Source organism: Lutra lutra, chromosome 13 (assembly GCF_902655055.1).
Source record: "Lutra lutra chromosome 13, mLutLut1.2, whole genome shotgun sequence".
NCBI classification, from domain to species: Eukaryota; Metazoa; Chordata; class Mammalia; order Carnivora; family Mustelidae; genus Lutra; species Lutra lutra.
The window spans coordinates 44,989,933-45,002,862 of NC_062290.1; the positions used below are offsets into that span (position 1 = coordinate 44,989,933).

Sequence of the window (12,930 nt, forward strand, 5' to 3'; positions counted from 1 at the left end):
TGACCAGGGGGAGAAGAGCAGGAAATGAAGATGGAGAAGGGTATAATGTAACCTCTGTAAGTAGTTTGGCTTTGCTTCTGGGTATACTGAGAAACTGTTTAAAGTTCTACATTTTAAGATCCCCTCCACCTATAGCATGAAGAATGGCTTGGTAAGGTAAGAGAGGAAAAAAAAAAAAAAACAGTCTAGTGGCTGCTGGGGTGTCCCATGGAGACATAGTAGCTTCATTGGTGGTGGCTTACATGGCTACCTGACAGCCAATATGGTGACGTGGTAAAGAGCATGGATTCTGAAGTCAATGGCCATGGTTTCCCATTTATTTAGCAGTAGCGCATTAGAAATCTCTGTGCCCCAATGTTATCCTCTATAATTTGGGATGAAATAGTTCTGTTAAAACATAATTTTCAAAAAAGTAAAATTGTGATCCATATAAATAAAAAAATGAGCACATGTCAATGTTTTTATTTAACTCCTAAATCATTAAGGGAACTAGTTGTCAAGTTTTACAGGTGAGGTAAACACAACACCAGGCGAGGTAGGCGCAAGGCAAGATTTATTAAAGGCACTCTCTGGCGAAGCTTTGGGGCTCAGGAGAAGGGGAGCCAGGAAAGTCACGCTGGGAGGAGGTCGGCACTCTTGGGGGAGGTTCCGCGACTCGGGAAGGCGGAGTCAGGCAAGTCACGCCAGGGGTCTTTTATCCCGCCAAGGCAGGGCATGGGCTCACATCCATACATGGTAATGTATTTGGTGATTGGAGGGTATGAAGGGGGTTCCTGATGCTCCTGTTTCCTGCATAGGTATCGGGTTACCTATGGAGACATGACTTGGGCATACATCCTTTTGGCGGGAGAGTCAAGGGTTAAGAAAGGGGGGGGGCGCTGGAAGATGGCGGCCCAGCGGTCATTTCTATTGTTCCTCCTGCATTCCTGGAGCCTCGGACCCAACACTAGTGAATAGTTAAAACTTGTTCAAATGAAAATTGGATTTAGAAAGTCTGTATTTTCTACCTGACCAAATCCTTTGCATTGACATGAACAGAAAAGAAATTTCCATCACTATGCATTGGAAACATTTGTGTCATCACAACGCTCTACAAGGAAAACTCTGTCTAGCCAAAGACAAAGCCTCATACCTCCATAGAATTCGACAACCTCCCACCCTGAAAGTCTCCAGGCAATGTCAACATTCCATTGAAAGGATCTCTTTCACTCATTTCACAACATTTCTGACAGAATCTATCTCCTAACAATGTTATAATGAGTTAATATATAGAAAGGGCTTAAAGCACATCAGTAAACATTAGCCATTATTATTGTTGTTGTCGTTGTAATATCAAGGTGGTGGTAGTGGAGACAGGAAAAAGTACATGAATTTCAAGATACATTTTTGAGGGAGAATTGATAGAATTGGGGAACCATTTGGAAGCGAGGAGTTGGAAAAAATGAGGTGTCAAGAGTAACTCCTCTAACTGTGTACTCAAGCAATTGGATAGCTAATGGAATCATGTGCTGTGATGGAGAAGATTGGAAGAGGAGTAAGATACTGAGGAGGGAAATCAAGAGTTCCATTCTGGGTATTTTTGGTTGGAGAAGCCTTTGAAATATCATAGTAAAAGTGTCAATCAGGAGAGAGAGCAATGTACAGTGTACAGAGCACGATACCTACTAGCTGTGTGAATGACTTCAATTTCCTCGTCCATCTAGTGATCATTAAATGGAGGTAATAATAGTTCTTACCTGGTTGTCATTAGGATTTAACAGTTTTTTGTTTGGTTGGTTGGTTGGTTTTAAAGATTTTATGTATTTATTTGACAGAGATCACAAGTAGGCAGAGAGGCAGGTGGGGAGCAGGGGGAAGCAGACTCCCTGTTGAGCAGAGAGCCCGATGTAGAGCTCGATCCCAGGACCCTTGGATCATGACCTGAGCCAAAGGCAGAGGCGTTAACCCACTGAGCCACCCAGGTGCCCCAGATTTAACAGTTTTTATTTATAAAGCTCTTTGGATAGTGGCTGGCACATAAGAATTGGATAAGTTTTTGATAAATAGATTATTTTAAATTAGTGTTTACTCCTTTCAAAGAGTAAAATGGCTCCCAAGCCCAAAACTTAGCAAAAAAAAAAAAAAAAAAAAAAAAAAAAAAAAGGAGGAGGAGGAGAAGTAGTAGTAGTAGGTAGTAATAGTGGTAGTGGTAGCAGTAGTAGTAGTAGTTTGGGTATAAAGCTCAGGAAAAAAAAAGATACAAACTAAAGATAAAATACTTTGAAGTTCCCCACACATTGGTGATGTATGAAACCAAGAATCACTGAAAACATCAGAAGATAGCACCCAACAGAGCTCCAAGGCACGGCAACGTTTAGAGTTCAAGGACAGAAGGAAGACCTAGAAAAGGGGACGGAGAAGGAATTGACTAAAAAATAAAGCCAAGAGGTGATTGTCACGTAAGTCAAGAGGATAAAATAATTCAAGAAAAAAGGTATGGTCAGCTGTGGGGGTTGCTACAGGGAACAAGAGAGCTGATGGCACACTGGGAAGCGCAGACACTACAGGGCCAGGATTCTCAAAATCTGATGATTACCTGTCTTTCTGCTGGCTTTTCTCTTACAATTAAAGAACAACTCCTAATAGTTGATAAGAGCCCTCCTTAATGAGACTTGTTCTCATACCTTGTTGGGAACCATATAGAGGAAGAGAGGTCAGAACTGCAAGACGAGTGTGACAGAGTCCTCAAGGACATGGCTGTGGCCCTTGACAGAGCCCCTTAATCTCCCACGCGTTGGAATTCTGAGAGAACTCTGATACCCCACAGCATTTCCTTCTAGTATAAAGTCTCTTTGAAAGGAGAATGTGCCCTTTAATCCAGCCAGGCTTTCTTCTCCCACTTCCAGCTTTGAGCGCTTCTGCAGGAAAGTCATGGAGGCATTTTTGCAAATGCCAGCTGCCTCTCAGGGAACCTGAGAGGGCATCATTATCTTGAGAAAGTGAGGTCTGCTTCTTGGAAAAGGCCACTAAATAGAGTTCTCCTGCTACTGCCTTAGTCTGTGTGGAATTGGGTCCTTCCTTCATCCATCCATCCATCCATCTATCTATCTATCTTTCTTTCTCTCTCTCTCCTTCTATCTTTCTATCTTTCTTTCTTCCTCTCTTTCTTACCAGCCAGGAGCATCAGACGGGGCAGTGCCTAAATTTTTTTCTCAAATAGATATATTGGTGTTTGATTCAAAATCCTCATTGTGTTCTGTTATTTTAATTTCTGGAATCGGTCTATGCTTAGATAGAAACATCTCCTAGTGATGAAAGACTCTCACCACCCATGTGTGGTGCTTAAGGATTTGAGGAGCTGATTAAAAAAAAAAAAGTGGTGCTATCAGATGTTTTGTGGAGTGATGTCCCGGACACCTTTGAAAAATTGTGCTTGGAGACTTTTTTTTTTTAAGATTTTATTTATTTGACAGAGATCACAAGTAGGCAGAGAGAGAGGAATAAGCAGGCTTCCTGCTGAGCAGAGAGCCTGACGTGGGGCTTGATCCCAGGACCCTGAGACCATGACCTGAGCCAAAGGCAGAGGCTTAACCCACTGAGCCACCCAGGTGCCCCTGTGCTTGGAGACTTTAATATGAGTTGCATAACTAGCAAGAATTACTTGCAGCTCCAGAGAGTTGTAAGTGAACAAAAGCAGTTGAGAAATATTTTCGTAATTCCATATTCAGGTCAAGTATCCTTGACTAAAGATCTTTCACAATAAGTTAGATTGTTATTTATTTGGAATGATTTAGGTGTGGTTCTAAGTGAATGGAGAGGCCTATTTTGGATCAGTGTTCTCCCCAAAACATTAATGCCCTAGCTATATTTTTAAAGAATCGTTTGTAGGTTGTCTTGGTGCTAAGGGTTTTACAATTAATTCTAAAATCCCTAAAGTGATTCAATTAGAGTCGCCTTCCCTTTGTAGGCTTCCAAAGGTTTTTGTTTGTTGATTTATTTTGGAGGGTTTTGAAAAAAAATCTTTTACTTTGAGAGACACTAAACCAAAAAAGTTCACTTGAGGTCTTTGATCTCACGTAAAATTGAGACAGATGAAAGAAGGTGTCTCTTGTTCCATTTTCCAAGTTTCTGTCCCACCCAACAGCAATTTGTTGTGCTCAAGTTTCTAAATGCCTCTTCGGGTCAGACGCCAAAAAGGCCTAGCTTTGGTTTAGGAAACTGCACCTTCTCCTAAAGATTTTACTCCATGAATGCGGGTCACTCAGAACCAGGAGGAGAACAAACTTTTCAAAACTAAAGAAAAGGAAGAAAGAAAAGAAGATTGCTTTCAAAATAGATGAGGCAATGTAGAAAAACTGCATAGTTACTAACAAAGTGTGGTGACTGTTTTTGTCCCCAAATGATATATTTATGTAAAAGACTTTCTGGTTAATGTGGGGTAGAATTACTTATACAGTATTTTATTTTTCCAATATACTATTTTCTAGATCCTTCTGTAGCCACTAGCTAAATGATCAAATTTTACAATGGGTAAAAAGCCAGGATTTTCCTGCATTTATAAAGCGAACATCTGTCCAAGATTTTGTCTACTTCATTAATTAAGGAGGGTATCAGGAAGATGTTCCGACCAATTCAAAGGACATTTCAAAAGAACCATACATATTTAGGCAAATAAGATGTTGGAATGGATTGACAAGTGGATGCAAAATGGATCTGTCCACAAGACAATTGCATTTCACTAGACACAATTAATCTGCAATTCTGTGGGCAAGAATGATTTGCATTTTCCATTTTCTATAATTTGTAGAGTGTAAAATAGTTCACAGTCAATGCGAGATTGCAGTAACTAGGAAGGAGGCTTGACAGGGCACCCACTAACCTCTTAGGTCTGTGTTAAAGCCTTTTATCATTTTCCCTCCACTATTTAGTTCATTCCCTCCTCTCTTACCCTGAGATCCTGCCACGATTCTCATAAAAGAAAGAGGACGAGGAAATCTGCAAAGCCTATCAGATATCTAGCTGAAATATAATATCAAAACCTAAGCCAAAATTAAGTATTTTTTTAAAGATTTTATTTATTTGAGAAAGAGAGAGAGAGCATGAGAGGGAGGAAGGTCAGAGGGAGAAGCAGACTCCCCACTGAGCAGAAAGCACAATACAAGGTTTGATCCTGGGACTCTGAGAACGTGACCTGAGCTGAAGGCAGACGTTTAACTGACTGAGCCACCCAGGCACCCCTAAGTATTTCTCATGTGATTTCTTGTAAGTTTAAGTTTGCATTTTGAAACTAGAATGAGTTGAGGCTGGTAGGAGCATTACAATAACACCCCTATAAAATTATTCTTATTTTGAATAATACCAATGATTTTTTTAAGGGGAGGGGGTGAGATGGATGGAATTGCTGGGTGATGGACATTGGGGAGGGTATTTGCTATGGTGAATGCTGTGAATTGTGCAAGACTGATGAATCACAGATCTGTACCCCTGAAACAAATAATACATTATATGTTAATTTTAAAAAACTAATTTTAAAAAATAAACATATATAGGAGAAAGGAGAGGAAAGTAAGAGGAGAAAAGATAAAGCTAAAAATCTTAGGGGAGGCTGGCTGGCTCTATCAGGAGAGCACGTGACTCTTGATCTCGGGGTTGTGAGTTCAAGCCCCACACTGGGTGTGGAGCCTACTTAAAAGAAAACAAAAAACCACTTAGTTATAGACCATGTGTGCATAACAGTGGAGCCGAACTCTGGCTAAGATCTGCAGTGACACGAGATTAATTAGCCAAGAGTGAATGGTTTCTGTTTAGCACTGTATTAATAAAGCAACTGTTAATATTATTTTGGTCCCTGCTTCTGACTTCATAATAGCCACATGTAAACTAAACCACGTTGGGATTTTACAAGTGAATTTGATTATCACTGCTTTCTGTTTCATAAAAGGGACTATGGTAATAATTCCAATGAAAGGATAAGCTTTTTGTTCATGAAATGAACAATTAAGCTTGCAAATTGAAGACCAGACAGAAACATAAATCATCTATTTACCAGGTTTCTTTTTTAATTTCCTGGGGATGGGAAGACTACATGCAGAAATGCTATTGGTCTCCTCTCAAGTTCAAACCCTTCTCTGAAAGAACTCATTTATCCAGTCATTCTGCATCATCCCCCAATAGTGCTGCTAACAAAAGAACTTTAAAAGTACTCAAATTGGGAGGAGGAGTCAAGATGGCGGAGAAGTAGCAGGCTGAGACTACTTCGGGTAGCGGGAGATCAGCTAAATAGCTTATCTAAAGATTGTAAACACCTACAAATCCAACGGGAAATTGAAGAGAAGAAGAACAGCAATTCCAGAAACAGAAAATCAACCACTTTCTGCAAGGTAGGACTGGCGGAGAAGTGAATCCAAAGCGACGGGAAGATAGACCGCGGGGGGAGGGGCCGGCTCCCGGCGAGCGGCGGAGCAACGGAGCAAAATCAGGACTTTTAAAAGTCTGTTCCGCTGAGGGACATCGCTCCAGAGGCTTAACTGGAAGCCCAGGCCGGGTCAGCGCGGCCTCAGGTCCCGCAGGGTCGCAGAAGGATCGGGGGTGTCTGAGTGTCGCAGAGCTTACCGGTATTAGAACGGGGAAGCCGGCTGCAGAGACAGAGCCGAGGAGTGACTCTCAGCTCGGGGTTGCCTTGAACCGGTCTCAGGCTCGGTCAGCTCGGAGCGTGGCCGGAGGCCAGAGTGGCGGGAGTCTTTGGGCGCTGTTCTCTGAGGGCGCACTGAGGAGTGGGGCCCCGGGCTCTCGGCTCCTCCGGGCCGGAGACCGGGAGGCCGCCATCTTTATTCCCGTCCACCGGACTCTACGGAAAGCGCTCAGGGAACAAAAGCTCCCGAAAGCGAACCCCAGCGGATTACTCAGCACGGCCCCGGGTAAGGGCGGTGCAACTCCGCCTGGGGCAAAGACGCTTGAGAATCACTACAACGGGCCCCTCCCCCAGAAGATCAACGGGAAACCCAGCCAGGACCAAGTTCACCTACCAAGGAGAGCGGCGGAATTCCAGAGGAGAAGAAAGCAAAGCACAGAACTCATGGCTTTCTCCCCATGATTTTTTAGCCTTGCAGTTAATTTAATTTTTTTTTCTTTTTCAATTTTTTTTTTCTTTTTCTCTTCTTCTGCTGAATTTTTTTTAACTTTTACCGTTTTCTTTTTTTAACGTTTTTTAAATAGTTTATCTAATATATATATTTTTTTCCTCTTTTTATATTTTTTCTTTATCGGCTTTCTTTTTTTTAATAGTTTCTTTTTTTTTTTTTTTTTTTTTCTTTCTTTCTGAACCCCTTTTTTCCCCTTTCTCCCCCCTCACAATTCGGGATCTCTTCTGATTTGGCTAAAGCCTATTTTCCTGGGGTTGTTGCCACCCTTTTAGTATTTTACTTGCTCCTTCATAAACTCTTATCTGGACAAAATGACAAGGCGGAAAAATTCACAACAAAAAAAAGAACAAGAGGCAGTACCAAAGGCTAGGGACCTAATCAATACAGACATTGGTAATATGTCAGATATAGAGTTCAGAATGACGATTCTCAAGGTTCTAGCCGGGCTTGAAAAAGGCATGGAAGATATTAAAGCAACCCTCTCAGGAGATATAAAAGCCCTTTCTGGAGAAATAAAAGAACTAAAATCTAACCAAGTTGAAATCAAAAAAGCTATTAATGAGGTGCAATCAAAAATGGAGGCTCTCACTGCTAGGATAAATGAGGCAGAAGAAAGAATTAGCGATATAGAAGACCAAATGACAGAGAATAAAGAAGCTGAGCAAAAGAGGGACAAACAGCTACTGGACCACGAGGGGAGAATTCGAGAGATAAGTGACACCATAAGACGAAACAACATTAGAATAATTGGGATTCCAGAAGAAGAGGAAACAGAGAGGGGAGCAGAAGGTATATTGGAGAGAATTATTAGAGAGAATTTCCCCAATATGGCAAAGGGAACAAGCATCCAAATTCAGGAGGTTCAGAGAACCCCCCTCAAAATCAATACGAATAGGTCCACACCCCGTCACCTAATAGTAAAATTGACAAGTCTTAGTGACAAAGAAAAGATCCTGAAAGCAGCCCGGGAAAAGAAGTCTGTAACGTACAATGGTAAAAATATTAGATTGGCAGCAGACTTATCTACAGAGACCTGGCAGGCCAGAAAGAGCTGGCATGATATATTCAGAGTACTAAATGAGAAAAACATGCAGCCAAGAATACTATATCCAGCTAGGCTATCATTGAAAATAGACGGAGAGATTAAAAGCTTCCAGGACAAACAAAAACTGAAAGAATTTGCAAATACCAAACCAGCTCTACAGGAAATATTGAAAGGGGTCCTCTAAGCAAAGAGAGACCCTCAAAGTAGTAGATCAGAAAGAAACAGAGACAATATACAATAACAGTCACCTTACAGGCAATACAATGGCACTAAATTCATATCTCTCAATACTTACCCTGAATGTTAATGGGCTAAATGCCCCAATCAAAAGACACAGGGTATCAGAATGGATAAAAAAACAAAACCCATCTATATGTTGCCTACAAGAAACTCATCTTAAACCCGAAGACACCTCCAGGTTTAAAGTGAGGGGGTGGAAAAGAATTTACCATGCTAATGGACATCAGAAGAAAGCAGGAGTGGCAATCCTTATAGCAGATCAATTAGATTTTAAGCCAAAGACTATAATAAGAGATGAGGAAGGACACTATATCATACTCAAAGGAACTGTCCAACAAGAAGATCTAACAATTTTAAATATCTATGCCCCTAACGTGGGAGCAGCCAACTATATAAACCAATTAATAACAAAATCAAAGAAACACATCGACAAGAATACAATAATAGTAGGGGATTTTAACACTCCCCTCACTGAAATGGACAGATCATCCAAGCAAAAGATCAACAAGGAAATCAAGGCCTTAAATGACATACTGGACCAGATGGACATCACAGATATATTCAGAACATTTCATCCCAAAGCAACAGAATACACATTCTTCTCTAGTGCACATGGAACATTCTCCAGAATAGATCACATTCTTGGTCCTAAATCAAGTCTCAACCGGTATCAAAAGATTGGGATCATTCCCTGCATATTTTCAGACCACAATGCTCTAAAGCTAGAACTCAATCACAAGAGGAAATTTGGAAAGAACCCAAATACATGGAGACTAAACAGCATCCTTCTAAAGAATGAATGGGTCAACCAGGAAATTAAAGAAGAATTGAAAAAATTTATGGAAACAAATGATAATGAAAACACAACGGTTCAAAATCTGTGGGACACAACAAAGGCAGTCCTGAGAGGAAAATATATAGCGGTACAAGCCTTTCTCAAGAAACAAGAAAGATCTCAGGTACACAACCTAACCCTACACCTAAAGGAGTTGGAGAAAGAACAAGAAAGAAACCCTAAACCCAGCAGGAGAAGAGAAATCATAAAGATCAGAGCAGAAATCAATGAAATAGAAACCAAAAAAACAATAGAACAAATCAACGAAACGAGGAGCTGGTTCTTTGAAAGAATTAATAAGATTGATAAACCCCTGGCCAGACTTATCAAAAAGAAAAGAGAAAGGACCCAAATAAATAAAATCATGAATGAAAGAGGAGAGATCACAACGAACACCAAAGAAATACAGACAATAATAAGAACATACTATGAGCAACTCTACGCCAACAAATTTGACAATCTGGAAGAAATGGATGCATTCCTAGAGACATATAAACTACCACAACTGAACCAGGAAGAAATAGAAAGCCTGAACAGACCCATAAGCAGTAAGGAGATTGAAACAGTCATCAAAAATCTCCAAACAAACAAAAGCCCAGGGCCAGACGGCTTCCCGGGGGAATTCTACCAAACATTTAAAGAAGAACTAATTCCTATTCTCCTGAAACTGTTCCACAAAATAGAAATAGAAGGAAAACTTCCAAACTCATTTTATGAGGCCAGCATCACCTTGATCCCAAAACCAGACAAGGATCCCAACAAAAAAGAGAACTACAGACCAATATCCTTGATGAACACAGATGCAAAAATTCTCGCCAAAATACTAGCCAATAGGATTCAACAGTACATTAAAAGGATTATTCACCACGACCAAGTGGGATTTATTCCAGGGCTGCAAGGCTGGTTCAACATCCGCAAATCAATCAATGTGATACAACACATTAATAAAAGAAAGAACAAGAACCATATGATACTCTCCATAGATGCTGAAAAAGCATTTGACAAAGTACAGCATCCCTTCCTGATCAAAACTCTTCAAAGTGTAGGGATAGACGGCACATACCTCAATATTATCAAAGCCATCTATGAAAAACCCACCGCAAATATCATTCTCAATGGAGAAAAACTGAAAGCTTTTCCGCTAAGGTCAGGAACACGGCAGGGATGTCCGTTATCACCACTGCTATTCAACATAGTACTAGAAGTCCTAGCCTCAGCAATCAGACAACAAAAGGAAATTAAAGGCATCCAAATCGGCAAAGAAGAAGTCAAACTATCACTCTTCGCAGATGATATGATACTCTATGTGGAAAACCCAAAAGACTCCACTCCAAAACTGCTAGAACTTGTTCAGGAATTCAGTAAAGTGTCAGGATATAAAATCAATGCACAGAAATCAGTTGCATTTCTCTACACCAACAACAAGACAGAAGAAAGAGAAATTAAGGAGTCCATCCCATTTACAATTGCACCCAAAACTATAAGATACTTAGGAATAAACCTAACCAAAGAGACTAAGAATCTATACTCAGAAAACTATAAAGTACTCATGAAAGAAATTGAGGAAGACACAAAGAAATGGAAAAATGTTCCATGCTCCTGGATTGGAAGAATAAATATTGTGAAAATGTCTATGCTACCTAAAGCAATCTACACATTTAATGCAATTCCTATCAAAGTACCATCCATTTTTTTCAAAGAAATGGAACAAATAATCCTAAAATTTATATGGAACCAGAAAAGACCTCGAATAGCCAAAGGAATATTGAAAAAGAAAGCCAAAGTTGGTGGCATCACAATTCCGGACTTCAAGCTCTATTACAAAGCTGTCATCATCAAGACAGCATGGTACTGGCACAAAAACAGACACATAGATCAATGGAACAGAATAGAGAGCCCAGAAATGGACCCTCAACTCTATGGTCAACTCATCTTCGACAAAGCAGGAAAGAATGTCCAATGGAACAAAGACAGCCTCTTCAATAAATGGTGTTGGGAAAATTGGACAGCCACATGCAGAAAAATGAAATTGGATCATTTCCTTACACCACACACGAAAATAGACTCAAAATGGATGAAGGATCTCAATGTGAGAAAGGAATCCATCAAAATCCTCGAGGAGAACACAGGCAGCAACCTCTTCGACGTCAGCCGCAGCAACATCTTCCTAGGAACATCACCAAAGGCAAGGGAAGCAAGGGCAAAAATGAACTTTTGGGATTTTATCAAGATCAAAAGCTTTTGCACAGCAAAGGAAACAGTGAACAAAACCAAAAGACAACTGACAGAATGGGAGAAGATATTTGCAAATGACATATCAGATAAAGGGCTAGTGTCCAAAATCTATAAAGAACTTAGCAAACTCAACACCCAAAGAACAAATAATCCAATCAAGAAATGGGCCGAGGACATGAACAGACATTTCTGCAAAGAAGACATCCAGATGGCTAACAGACACATGAAAAAGTGCTCCATATCACTCGGCATCAGGGAAATACAAATCAAAACCACCATGAGATATCACCTCACACCAGTCAGAATGGCTAAAATTAACAAGTCAGGAAATGACAGATGCTGGCGAGGATGCGGAGAAAGGGGAACCCTCCTACACTGTTGGTGGGAATGCAAGCTGGTGCAACCACTCTGGAAAACAGCATGGAGGTTCCTCAAAATGTTGAAAATAGAACTACCCTATGACCCTGCAATTGCACTGCTGGGTATTTACCCTAAAGATACAAACATAGTGATCCGAAGGGGTACATGCACCCGAATGTTTATAGCAGCAATGTCTACAATAGCCAAACTATGGAAAGAACCTAGATGTCCATCTACAGACGAATGGATAAAGAAGATGTGGTATATATACACAATGGAATACTATGCAGCCATCAAAAGAAATGAAATCTTGCCATTTGCGACGACGTGGATGGAACTAGAGGGTATCATGCTTAGCGAAATAAGTCAATCGGAGAAAGACAACTATCATATGATCTCCCTGATATGAGGGAGAGGAGATGAAACATGGGGGGTTGAGGGGGTAGGAGAAGAGTAAATGAAACAAGATGGGATTGGGAGGGAGACAAACCATAAGTGACTCTTAATCTCACAAAACAAACTGAGGGTTGATGGGGGGAGGGGGTTGGGAGAGGGCGTGGGGTTATGGATATTGGGGAGGGTATGTGCTATGGTTGTGAAGTGTGTAAACCTGGCGATTCGCATACCTGTACCCCTGGGGATAAAAATATATGTTTATAAAGCTGTAAAAAAAAAAAAAAAAAAAAAAGAAAGAAAGAAAGAAAGGATGAATACCCAAGTTTTGTAGCAACATGGACGGGACTGGAAGAGATTATGCTGAGTGAAATAAGTCAAGCAGAGAGAGTCAATTATCATATGGTTTCACTTATTTGTGGAGCATAACAAATAGCATGGAGGACAAGGGGAGATGGAGAGGGGAGTTGAGGGAAATTGGAAGGGGAGGTGAACCATGAGAGACTATGGACTCTGAAAAACGATCTGGGAATTTTGAAGGGGTGGGGGGTGGGAGGTTGGGGCACCAGGTGGTGGGTATTGTGGAGGGCACAGATTGCATGGAGCACTGGGTGCTGTTATGCTGAAAAAATAAAAAAATTATAAAAAAAAAAAAAAAAAAAAAAAAAAGTACTCAAATTAAACTTCAATAGTAAGAGCTT

General features: G+C 40.6%; 1 protein-coding gene across 1 annotated transcript in view; it reads left to right on the forward strand.

Annotated features, from left to right (window-relative positions):
- The window catches only part of ADAMTSL1 (ADAMTS like 1), a 932,409-nt gene that overhangs the window by 714,011 nt on the left and 205,468 nt on the right, over positions 1-12,930 (forward strand).